Source organism: Meleagris gallopavo, chromosome 1 (assembly GCF_000146605.3).
Source record: "Meleagris gallopavo isolate NT-WF06-2002-E0010 breed Aviagen turkey brand Nicholas breeding stock chromosome 1, Turkey_5.1, whole genome shotgun sequence".
NCBI lineage: Eukaryota > Metazoa > Chordata > Aves > Galliformes > Phasianidae > Meleagris > Meleagris gallopavo.
The window spans coordinates 185,701,950-185,713,378 of NC_015011.2; the positions used below are offsets into that span (position 1 = coordinate 185,701,950).

At 42.2% G+C, this 11,429-nt stretch overlaps 1 pseudogene; it reads right to left on the minus strand.

The window, feature by feature from the left end:
* Positions 1 to 419: 419 nt before the first annotated feature.
* Positions 420 to 6,579, minus strand: LOC100540787 (annotated as a pseudogene).
* Between the last annotated feature and the right edge of the window lie 4,850 nt (positions 6,580 to 11,429).

An 11,429-nucleotide genomic window follows, 5' to 3' on the forward strand; every position in this document is an offset into this window, starting at 1 on the left:
GGAAAAGTAGGGTATGAAAATAGTGCTTTTGTTCTTGCATTATAACTAAATTACATTAAGGTTTTTGTCAGTGTCACATCTTACATTTAAACTCCCTTACTGATAGAATGGAAAGTATTCACATGTACATGATCATTCAGGTGTAAACTTGCACACATTAACAGGGAGTAGCTTTGTAGAGGATTCTGACAAACATTTACAGATTAAATGACGTATTGCACTGATTAATGAAAAAGCAAAAGGCAACAAAAATATACAGCAAACTGGTAGAACACTTACATAATAATTTTACAGAATCCATAGACAGAAAGTAGTGTTTAGTATATCATTTAGGAGGACGATTGGACTAGATGATCTTGTAGGTCCTTTCCAACCTTGTGATTCTCTGATTCTATTCACACTAAAATATATAAATATAATATAATATATGATCAGTCACCCCATTCGTCATCATCTTCGAAGTCTTCTTTACCATCTTCATCCTCATCTTCATCTGAAGAATGAATGGCTTTGCTCCTTTTCTGCATAACTTTCATTAATGCCCTCACAATTCCTGAGGTGGGTGCAGGTGTAGGTGGTGCACCCTCCTGGCCATCAGATACAGATTTGAGCTGTATCCCCTTTTGTATCTGGTATAACAATGCATCTCTTCCTGAGCAAGACACTGGTCGACTGTTCTGTTCTACTTTCTTTAACTGGGCTTCTTCTCTGATTTGATATAGGAGTGCTGGTTTGAGTTCTGCAGGAACTGGAAGCTGGTGATTGATCTCTGAAGGAAGGCCTGGTGGTGATAGAGGACCAAGAAGTGGTGGAGAAGGAGGTGGCAGTGGTGGGAGCAGATAACCCACTGGCTGCTGGTGGCAGTGATGGAGGAGGACTAGATGGTGGAGAGGATGAACACACTGGTGGAAGAAGAGGATACTTCGTGATGGGAGGAGTTGTGGGCACTGCAGCACCTGGTCTAGATGGAGATGGGGGTGGAGGTGCTGCTGTTGGCTTTGAGGAAGGTGGAGGTAGTGCCCCTTGGCCCCTAACAGGGGGAAGAGGAGAGCCCAAGCTGTGGGAGGTGGTGGTGGAAGCAAAGGGAGTTATCCTCTGCATGGTGGAGGTGATGGTGGAGCTTGTCTGTGCATTTCATTTTTAACTGCTTCCACACCTCTTGTTTTTTTAGTGAAATTATATATAGCCTTGGAAGTTTCTTTGTAGTTGAGCCCCTGAAATTCCACACAGATCAAACAAGTTTTTCAATTCTGGGTCCAAGTTGTTCACATCAAAACCTGTGTTTGGATCCCAACCAACATGTCCAATGTGTTGGAAATTAGATGGTGTTCCACTATCTGCCTTTGTCAATCTTCTCTTTTTAGTTTTTCCTTTCTTCTTTTCTTCGGTATATGAAATGTTGTTGACTTGCAGAATATAAAATCTGTTAGTTGTAATTTCTGTGTTTTTGATATGAACACTTGCCAATGGTAGATTTGGACCATTGGGAGGGTCTTGTCTTTTTTCAGATTTTCTTTGTCATTGTCCAAGTAAATCTGTTACTGTTTTGCAGAATAATTTAGCTTCTTCATTAGCAAAGTTAAGACCAACTTGACATGTATTTCCAGCAAAAATATGAAAATATACTTAAGGACTACTATATAGAATCATAGAATCATAGAATCATAGAATCATAGAATTGCTCCCTGGGGAGCCTATTCCAGTGCTTAGCTACCCTTTCTGTAAAGAAGTTTTTCCTGATATCCAACATAAACCTGTCCTGGTTCAACTTGAGGCCATTTCCCCTCGTCCTGTCACCTGTCACCAGTGAGAAGAGACCAATCCTGCTCTGCTGTAAGCACCTTTCAGATATTGGAAGAGAGCAATAAGGTCTCCTCTCAGCCTCCTCTTCCCCAGATTAAAGAGCCCCAGTTCCTTCAGCATATTCTCCAAGCCCTTCACAAGCCTTGCTGCTCTTCTTTGGACCTGCTCTAGCACCTCCATGTCCTTTCTGTACCAAGGTGTCCAAAATTGAACACAGTGCTTGAGGTGAGGCCTCACCAGTGCTGAGTACAGGGGCAGGATGACTTCCCTAGTCCTGCTCACCACACCATTCCTGATACAAGCCAGGATGCCACTGGCCTTCTTGGCCACCTGGGCACACTGCTGGCTCATATTCAGCCAGAATGTCCATCAGAACACCAAGGTCCCTTTCCATCAGGCAACTTTCCAGCCACTCCTCCCCAAACTTGTAGGGTTGCCTGGGGTTGTTGTGACTAAAATGCAGGACCCGACACTTGGCCCCATTGAAACGCACGCAGTTAACCTTGGACCATCAATCCAGTCTATTCAGATCCCTCTGTAGTGCCTTTCTCCCCTCTGGCAGATCAACACTCCCTCCCAAATTGGTATCGTGAATATACGAAGATATATACAAAGATATATAATTAATACAAAGTTTATTGTGGGAGCTCCTGCTCCCACAATAATTTCCCATCCTTAATGTCATATATTCTGATAAAATACAACCTCTGCGGATTATCCTTTACAAGCCAAGCTACACCACAGCATTTCTTTGATCATGTGGCATTGCGACCTGCTGCATATATTTGAACAGCAGCTGAAGACATCATTATGCATTTCTTGCCAAGGAAGCTGAAGAGGCTCTCGTTCTCCTGCAGGGTGAGCAGCAGTGAGTCCACATTGGCAACCTGTCGTGGCTGAGGGGGCTGCTGTGGGGCATCGCTCACGGCAGGGCTGGCACAGTCCTGGTGGATGGGAAACTTAACACGAGCCAGCAGTGTGTTCTTGCAGCTCAAAAAGCAAATGGTATCCAGGGCTCCATCAGAAGATGGGTGGCAGCAGGGATAACAGGTGATTGTCCCTCTCTCCTCTGCCCTTGTGAGGCCCCATCTGGAGTACTGAATCCAGGTCTGGAGCCCCCAGTACAAGAAAGACAGGGAGCTGTTGGAGAGGGTCCAGAGGAGAGCCACAAAGATGATCAGAGGGCTGGAGCATCTCTCCTTTGAAGACATACTGAGGGAGCTGGGCTTGTTCAGCCTGGAGAAAAGAAGGCTGCGGGGTGACCTCATTGCAGCCTTTCAGTACCTAAAGGGAGCCTACAAACTCCCTTCAAAAAGAGGGGAGTCAACTCTTTGAAAGGGTAGATAGCAGCAGGACAAGGGGAAATGGTTTTAAGTTGAAGGAGGGAAGATTTAGGTTGGATGTCAGGAGAAAATTCTTTACAGAGAGAGTGGTGAGGTGCTGGAACAGCTGCCCAGAGAGGCTGTGGATGCTCTGTCTCTGGAGGTATTCAAGGCCAGGTTGGATGGGCAGCCTGGTCTAGTATGAAATGTGGAGGTTGGTGGCCCTGCCTGCGGCATGGGGGTTGGAGCTTCATGATCCTTGAGGTTCCTTCTAACCCAAGCCATTCTATGATTCTATGACCACACTGAAGTATTTTAGTTTTGCAGGCAGGAAAACACTGAATCAAAGAAACATGCCTGAATTGCAGTGTTGGGTGGATGAAAAAAAGGTCTTCGTACTCAAAAAAAAAAAAAAAAAAAAAAGTTAAAGTAACCTTGGTCAAATGAAGAATAAGTTATTTTTGTTTGGTCTGGATCCTTTGCTGGAGTTGGTGTTGGTTAGTAATGATGTACAAGAATCAGCTGAACAGTAATGACGATAACATTGTAATATATTGACATCAACTTGATGAAAGTGTTTTGTGTGGACAGTACCAGTCAAATTTCAATGCATTAACCAAGGAGGTTAAGAACTCTCTAAGAAAAGAATAGACAGCTAGGTAAAACAGTTTGCAAGCTGTGTTTGAAGGGCATGTTTTATGGATGGATATTTTTAAGTACTTATTTCACATATCATCTGCTAGGCTTTCCTGAAAGAAAGCTATTATAGTGATTTCAGTCAGAAATAGCATTGTCTATCGATTTCTGCTTAATCTGCATGTACAGGTTTGTCATGACTTTTGTGCAGTTGTTCAGAAATGAAACTGGCAAAAGCAACAAGTGTTAATTGGGCCCCATTTAATTTTAATTTACTCTGACAGTCAATACCTCACACTCTGCGTAATAGCCCTTTATCTACCACAGGAAATGTCTTCAATCCTGAGAGGAGTCAGCCTGAACAGATGAATATTGAGGAAATGTGTTCTCATTTGAGTCTGCCTGGGTTTGTGGTAGCCCAGAGCAAGCCACCATTTGCCCCTATTTACCAGGGCTCACAGTCCCTACACAATCATTTGAATCTTTTCTGAAATAGGATAACAAGATCTGTCTTGTTGTATAATTTGTGGCCATGATAATGGAGAAATTAAGAACCTCAACATTTTTTTTTCCACTTTGTTTCCACTTGTGGAGGTAAATTCTGCTAAGAAGATTTTTTTTAGTGTAGAGATCCAGGTATGGAATCTATAGCAGTAAATAAATGGTGGCACAGCACTTGGCTGTGGGAATTGCACTCCCAGCTGGTGTCATCGTGCGATACGAACTGAGGATCAGTTAACCTTTGAGAATTAATTCCCTTATCTTACTATTTTAATTATCTTGGCTTGAAGGACCCATAACTACAATAGGGACCACTTGAATGTGTGATAAAAATGCATTGGTAAAATGCTTGCTGTACTGAGGTCATTGGCTGTAAAACTGGCTAGAAAAAAGACTAGATGGTATTAATATCCTAGAGCCATTAACTCTTCACTTCAAGTCCTCTTCTTCTATAAAAAATCCTGCTTGGTAATGTGCAAGGTAATCAAAGTAAGTTAGGCATTTTATTTCATTTGTATGTTACCTGATTCACTTTATATTTGTGCATTTGTAACTCAAGGCAAAAAGTATGGCTATCAGCACTCAAAGGGGCCTGAATCCATTTAGACAGAGTTTTTTTTTAAATTATTCATCTAGATGAGTCTAAATGTACCCTCTTCTAGTTTAAAGCCATTTCTTTGCTTGGGATTTTCCTGACCGAGGTGCAAGACCTTGTGCTTCTCCTTATTGAACTCCATGAGGTTGGCACGGGCTCACCTCTCAAGCTTGTCCAAGTCCCTCTGCATGGCATCCCTTCCCTCTAGCATGCCAACTGCACCCTCAGCTTGGTGTCATCTGCAGACTTGCTGAGGGTAAATGCCCACATTCTTTGCCTCATGCAGCTGCATGAGGAAAATGAATTTCTATATGAAAGCAAACAATCTATGTTCTAGCCTGCTTCCTTGTCTGGCTCAAATCTAGAGCAGATACTAACAACTTCAGGAGCCCTGTCAAGTGTCTAACTAGTGCACTTGTCTTTCCACAAAATATATATTTTTATTTTGTAAAGAGAAGCTATACATTTTTTTCCCTCCAACCTTTTGGATTAATGAGTGAAAACATTCCTATCTCTTCAAGGGAGGAAGAGTAGTGTAGTTAGTATTATTGGTTTCACTTCGCATTCGTCAATTAATCAGTCTCCACAGTGGGCTTTGGAAAAGGAAAACCTGACCAGCCCATGTTGTGCTGCCTTGACTACAGTACCATCAGTCCTCTTCCCCCTTCTTCCTAATACAAAAACAATCTGATGAAACTAGTGTCATACAATTACTAACAAGAAGTTGTAGCAAGAGTATAACTGAAAAAGCCACACAACCTGTAGGGAGTGTTCTTTATTCTTTAAAAGAGTGTTGTTCCTTTCAGGAAAAATCACTTTCAGCTTTGTGATGGAATGATAAAAAATTCATGATTACCTGCTGTTGGGTTCCAAATGTGAACATGTATGTGTTAGCACTCTTGCCACATGAGTCTGTGCGTGTCAGTAAATTCTCAGACCAAAGCCTTTCTGTTGAAGGGTATTGTTCTGGATGTCAATTACTTGTGATGTCCTTATATCTCGTTTTGCACCATTTTTTTCCTCCTAAATCAAATGAGGCAGCTGTATTTCCAAACGCTGTTAACTTTACTGGCAATGCTCCTCCTCTGGAGAGATGTGCTTCCTGAGTATTCTTTCTCTTCAATTAAGCTGCTTAGATCATGCTGCATTGATCAGGCAATTAATTGATTGCTGAAGACTTACTTGAAACAACAAGTCAGCTCTTTCCCTTTCTACAAGATACTAATCCCTCATTTTTTAAAAACTTAACAAAGTCTTATAGATATGACATTCATACGTAGTTTAGTATAAACTGGCATCTTTTGGCTTCTTGTTGCTTGTTTTTATTTCCCAACTGAAAGGAAAATGCAGCCTTACTTCTAACACCAGAGAAAGCTGAAGGATGAATGGTTGTAAATTGCTCTGTGTTTCTCTATTTCAAGTAATGCAAAAACCTAGTGGCCTGTAGGTGATAGCTGGAGCTGTAAGCCTCATTAAATTGTGTTCTATTGTGGTACTGTGAAAACACATACTTTGTCTTCTGTAGTTTTATGGGATAAGGGTGTCTTGCTTTTTCTGATGCTGTGGGAAGTTATTTTCCCTATAAAATCATGGAATCATTGAAGTTGAAAAAGACCTGTAGGATCATTTAGTCCCATCATCCACCTACCACCATTATTGCCCACTAACCCATGTCTCTAAGTACCAACCACGTCTGCACAGTTCTTGAACACCTCTAGGCATGGTGAATCCACCACCTCCCTAGGCAGCCTATTCCAATACCCTGCCACTCTGTCTCAGAAGAAATTTTTCCTAATATTCAACCTGAACATCCCCTGGTACAACTTGAGGCCACTCCCTCTCATCCTATCACTATTAACTGGGAGAAGAGGCCAGCCCCCTCCTCGATACAACCTCCTTTCAGGGAGTTGTAGGGAGTGATAAGGTCTCCCTTGAGCATCCTTTTTGCCATCTAAAGAATCCCAGTTTCTTCAGCCACTTCCCATAATACTTGTGTTCCAGACTCCTCACAGCTTTGTTACCCTTCTCTGGACATGCTCCAGGACCTCAATATTTTCCTTATAGCAGCTATTTGTTTAAAATAAAGACTTTTAGGATAAAAAGATCAGTATAGAAAAAGACCTCAGCCTGCAACTAATTAGAATAATTGCACATTGAACTTGTGTGTCTAAGTCATAACAAAATGCAAAAGTTAGTGTCTGTCAGACATCAGGCTTGGAGAGCAGGTATCTGGAAGCAAGGATTCTGGTGGCCAGCCAGCTTAGCACATTGTACTTGCTGTTCTCTAGAGGTTCAAAGCAAATTAAAACCAACAGATACTTGAAGATAATGTTTGCAGTAATAAAAACCCAAAGGTAAGTATTTGAAAACTAGGCAGATTTCTTGGAGTCTGCTGCAGCCATTGGGAATCCTTTCATAATCTTTGGAGGTTTTTGGTTTGGACTGCCCATAAGCTGAAGAAAGGGTAATGTAAAAAGTGATATTCAGATCTATGGTGAAGGATGCTTAGACACACAAAGAGAGTGAATTAATTCCACAGAGAAATCAGATCAAAGTTTAATTTTTGTTAGATCTGTCATGAGAAGCAGCTGAATGCTCAAGCCCAGGATAATGTCCATAGCTCAACACTTGCCTGTGCTGATATTGGCAGAAGTCTGTAGCTGTAGATGGAGGCCAAAAATGGGATTCTGCCCTTTTTTGATGATAAGTTTTGAACTGGAAAAGTAAGTAGCAAGTGAACACTACTTGGTTGGACAATACAGATCATGGAAGGAGAGGCTGGCCACTTGGAAGGAGTATAAGACTGTTGTCAGCAGATATAGGGAGGCAAATAGGAAAGCTAAGGCCTCCTTAAATTTAAACCTTGCAAGAGGGGTCAAGGACAACAGATAAGGCTTCTTCAAATACACTATGGATAAAACTATCACTAGAGGCAATGTAGGCCCACTGATGAATGAGGTGGATGCCCTGGTGACAGAAGATGCAAAGAAGGCAGAGTTACTAAATGCCTTCGTCTCTGTCTATACTGCTGGAGTCTGTTCTGAAGAGATCCATACCTCTGGGGCCCCAGAGGAAGTTAGGATCAAGGAGGAGTTTGCCTTGATTGATGAGGACTTAGTTAAGGACCAATTAAGCAGTCTTGACATCCATAAATCTATGGGTCCTGATGGGATGCATCCACAGGTGCTGAGGCAGCTGATGGAAGTCATTGTTAGGCCACTCTCCATTGTCTTTGATAAGCTGTGGGGAATGGGAGAGGTGCCTGAGGACTGAAGGAAAGCAAATGTCACTCCAGTCTTCAAAAAGTAGTGAAATTTTAGTAAAGCATTTCACACCATCTCCCACAGCATCCTTGCGTCTAAACTGAGGAAGTGTGGTCTGGATGATTGTGTAGTGAGGTAGGCTGTGAACTGGCTGAAGGAAAGAAGCCAGAGAGTTGTGGTCAATGGGACAGAATCTAGTTGGAGGCCTGTATCTAATGGAATCCCTCAAGGGTTGGTACTGGGCCCAATACTATTCTGTATATTCATCAACAACTTGGATGAGGAAATAGAGTGCACTGTCAGCAAGTTTGCTGATGACAAAACTGGGAGGAGTGGCTGACATGCCAGAAGGTTGTGCTGCAATCCAGCAAGACCTAGACAGGCTGGAGAGTTGGGTGGGGAGAAATTTAATGAAATATAACAAGGGTAAGTGTAGAGTCTTGCATCTGAGCAAGCGTAGAGTCTTGCATCTTGCATTTGGGCAAGAACAACTCCAGGTGCCAGTATAGGTTGGGGACTGACCTGTTGGAGAGCAGCATAGGGGAAAGTGGTCCTGATGGAGAACAGGATGACCATGAGCCAGTACTGTGCCCTTGTGGCCCAGAAGGCCAATGGCATCCTGGGATGTATTAGAAGGAGTGTGGTTAGTAGGTTGAGAGAGGTTCTCCTCACCCTTTACTCTGCCCTGGTGAAATTCACCAGGAATACTGTGTCCACTTCTAGGCCCTTCAGTTCAAGAAGGACAGGGAACTGCTTGAGAGAGTGCGGCACAGAGTCACAAAAATGATTAAGGTAGTGGAGCATCTCCTTTATCAGAAAAGGCTGAGGGAGTTGGGTCTCTTGAGCATGGAGAAGAGCACAGTGAGGGGTGACCTCATAAACATTTATAAATATGTAAAGGGTAAGTGTCATGAGGATGGAGCCAGGCTCTTCTCAGTGACATCCAAAGATAGGACAAGGGGCAACAGGTACAAGCTGGAACATAGGAGGTTTCACATAAATATGAAAAAAAACTTCTTCATGGTGTGGGTGACAGAACACTGGAACAGGCTGCCCAGAGATGTTGTGGGGTCTCCCTCTCTGGAGACATTCAAAACCTGCTTGGACACGTGTAACCTGATCTAGGTGTTCCTGCTCTGGCAGGGGGATTGGACTAGGTGATCTTTCAAGGTCCCTTCCAATACCTGACTTTATGTGACTCTGAGATTCCAAGCCTCCTTCACTTCTCCCTTATTTTTGTACATGCAGAAATCTCCTGAGCTTGAGGATTCACTCTTAACCATCACCACTAGAAGATTTGTAAGCTTTATCTGAGTTATTCCTTCCTTACAAGAAGATATGGTTGTAGAGATGGAAGGAAAGCAATGGGGTAGAATCTTCCTTTCGTGCTGGTTGTTCGCCCAGCAGTTCCCTGTTTAACTATGCAGGTCTCCCAGCTCTCTTTCTTGACTTCCTGTTGAGATGCTCTAATCTTGAGCTTGGAAGAAGTGATCTCATGGTTGCTGCAACCAAGGCTACTCTCAAACATCACTGTTTCAACCAAACCTTCCTTGTTAGTGAGAATAAGGTCCAGCAGTGCTACTCTCCTAGTTGGCTTGTCCACCATTTGTATCAGAATGGTATCATCAGTGCACAGAAGGAACATCCTGGACTGTGGATGGCTGGCTGAGTAGGCCTTACACCAAATATCAGGGTAGTTAAAATCCCCCATGATAACCAGGGCCAGTAATTGGGAGGCTGCTACCAGCTGCCTGTAGAAGGCCTCATCAACTTCCTTGTCCTGATCCAGTGGCCTGCAATAGACACTCACAACAGTATCACCCATACCAGCCTGCCCCTTACTTATCACCCAAAAGCTCTCAACAAGCCCCTCATCCGCCCATGGACAGTACTCAGTACATTCAAGTTGCTCACTCGCATAAAGAGAAACTCTACAAATTATCTGTGGAGTTCCTTACAGATTCACATTGAGATTTATGGCAACAATCTAGGGAAAAAAAAACAAAAAACAAAACAAAAACTTAATTTAATTAATTAGAATAGCAAAAATACAAGTTAATTGGGATTGAAGCTAATCAATTAAATAAATGAGAGAGAAACTGTCCAAAAAGTCCTCAAGCCAGTGCCATGAGGCAGGAGGGCAGGAGGCCAGGGCATCGTGTGCTGCACGGCTCTATATAGACCTCACCATGGTGGGGTGGACAGCTGCTGTCAAGAGCACATCAGGACAATTTTCATCCAAGGCCTTTGGTCAAAGGAAACAGTTCAATATCTTGCCTGTTTTCTCTGGTAAAACATCAACTCTCCGTGGAATTCCTGTTGAGAGTTACATAGCTGCTAGTCTGAATGTATTGATGTATCGCGTGAAACCCTGGGCAGACTTTTACTAAAGGTCTTTTCCAAAAGTCAGTGACAATGGTACAATCCTGGTACATGAATAACTTCTCTTGAATCTCTCAAAACTGTGGTAGAATCTAAGTTTTAGCAAAGAATGCGAACCAACATTTTCCATTACTGTTGATCAATATTTTCATATTTAACTATCCTACGTACACTAAATGGCTCAACAGACATGCAGGGCTTCTTCTTTGGGCATTGAATGTGATTCAAGTGATAAACTGTGAAAGCTGTTTGTTTTGCAAAATATTTCAGTGGGCCACATCTTCTGTAACTTGGAGTAGAATAGATAATCATTTTTGTGAGTTGTGCTTGAGATTCTGAATACACTGCATGATGCATCTATTAAAATGATCATGAAACCAGAATCAAATGGACCAAACCATCATCAGAGGTGAGTTTCACCTCAGACTATCTTTCCTCAGATTCTATAGTAGAAGTTAAAAAAGACAGGAGTGGTATACCATAAGCAAAATTATTCACTGAACTGATATGCATGGCATGTGCTTATTAAGTCATGCCTTATTTTAGTTTCTGGTCAGGATCAGGGTGAAATCCTTTTAGAAATATACATATGAACTTTCAGCAATTTTGAGCAGAGGAGGGCTTGATGTCTTGTGTAGTTAAACTTTTTTTTTCAGAAGGCTTTTTTTTTTAATAAGCGTTCACATTTTTAGGAGCTTATCTTAGTCAAACGAAATTCCAAATGTTATGTTCTCTATTTGTCTTTGCCTCTAATATGAAATGAAATCACAATAAGTGTTCATAGTCATGTCTTTCTTGCCTGCAGGAGCCAGAAAAATTAATAACTCTGAGAATTTAAAGAGGGAGTCTCTGGCTATGACCTGTCAGACTTCTGCAAATGTAGTTTGTATTCATTTTGATTTAAAGCAAATCATTTGTTTGAAAACT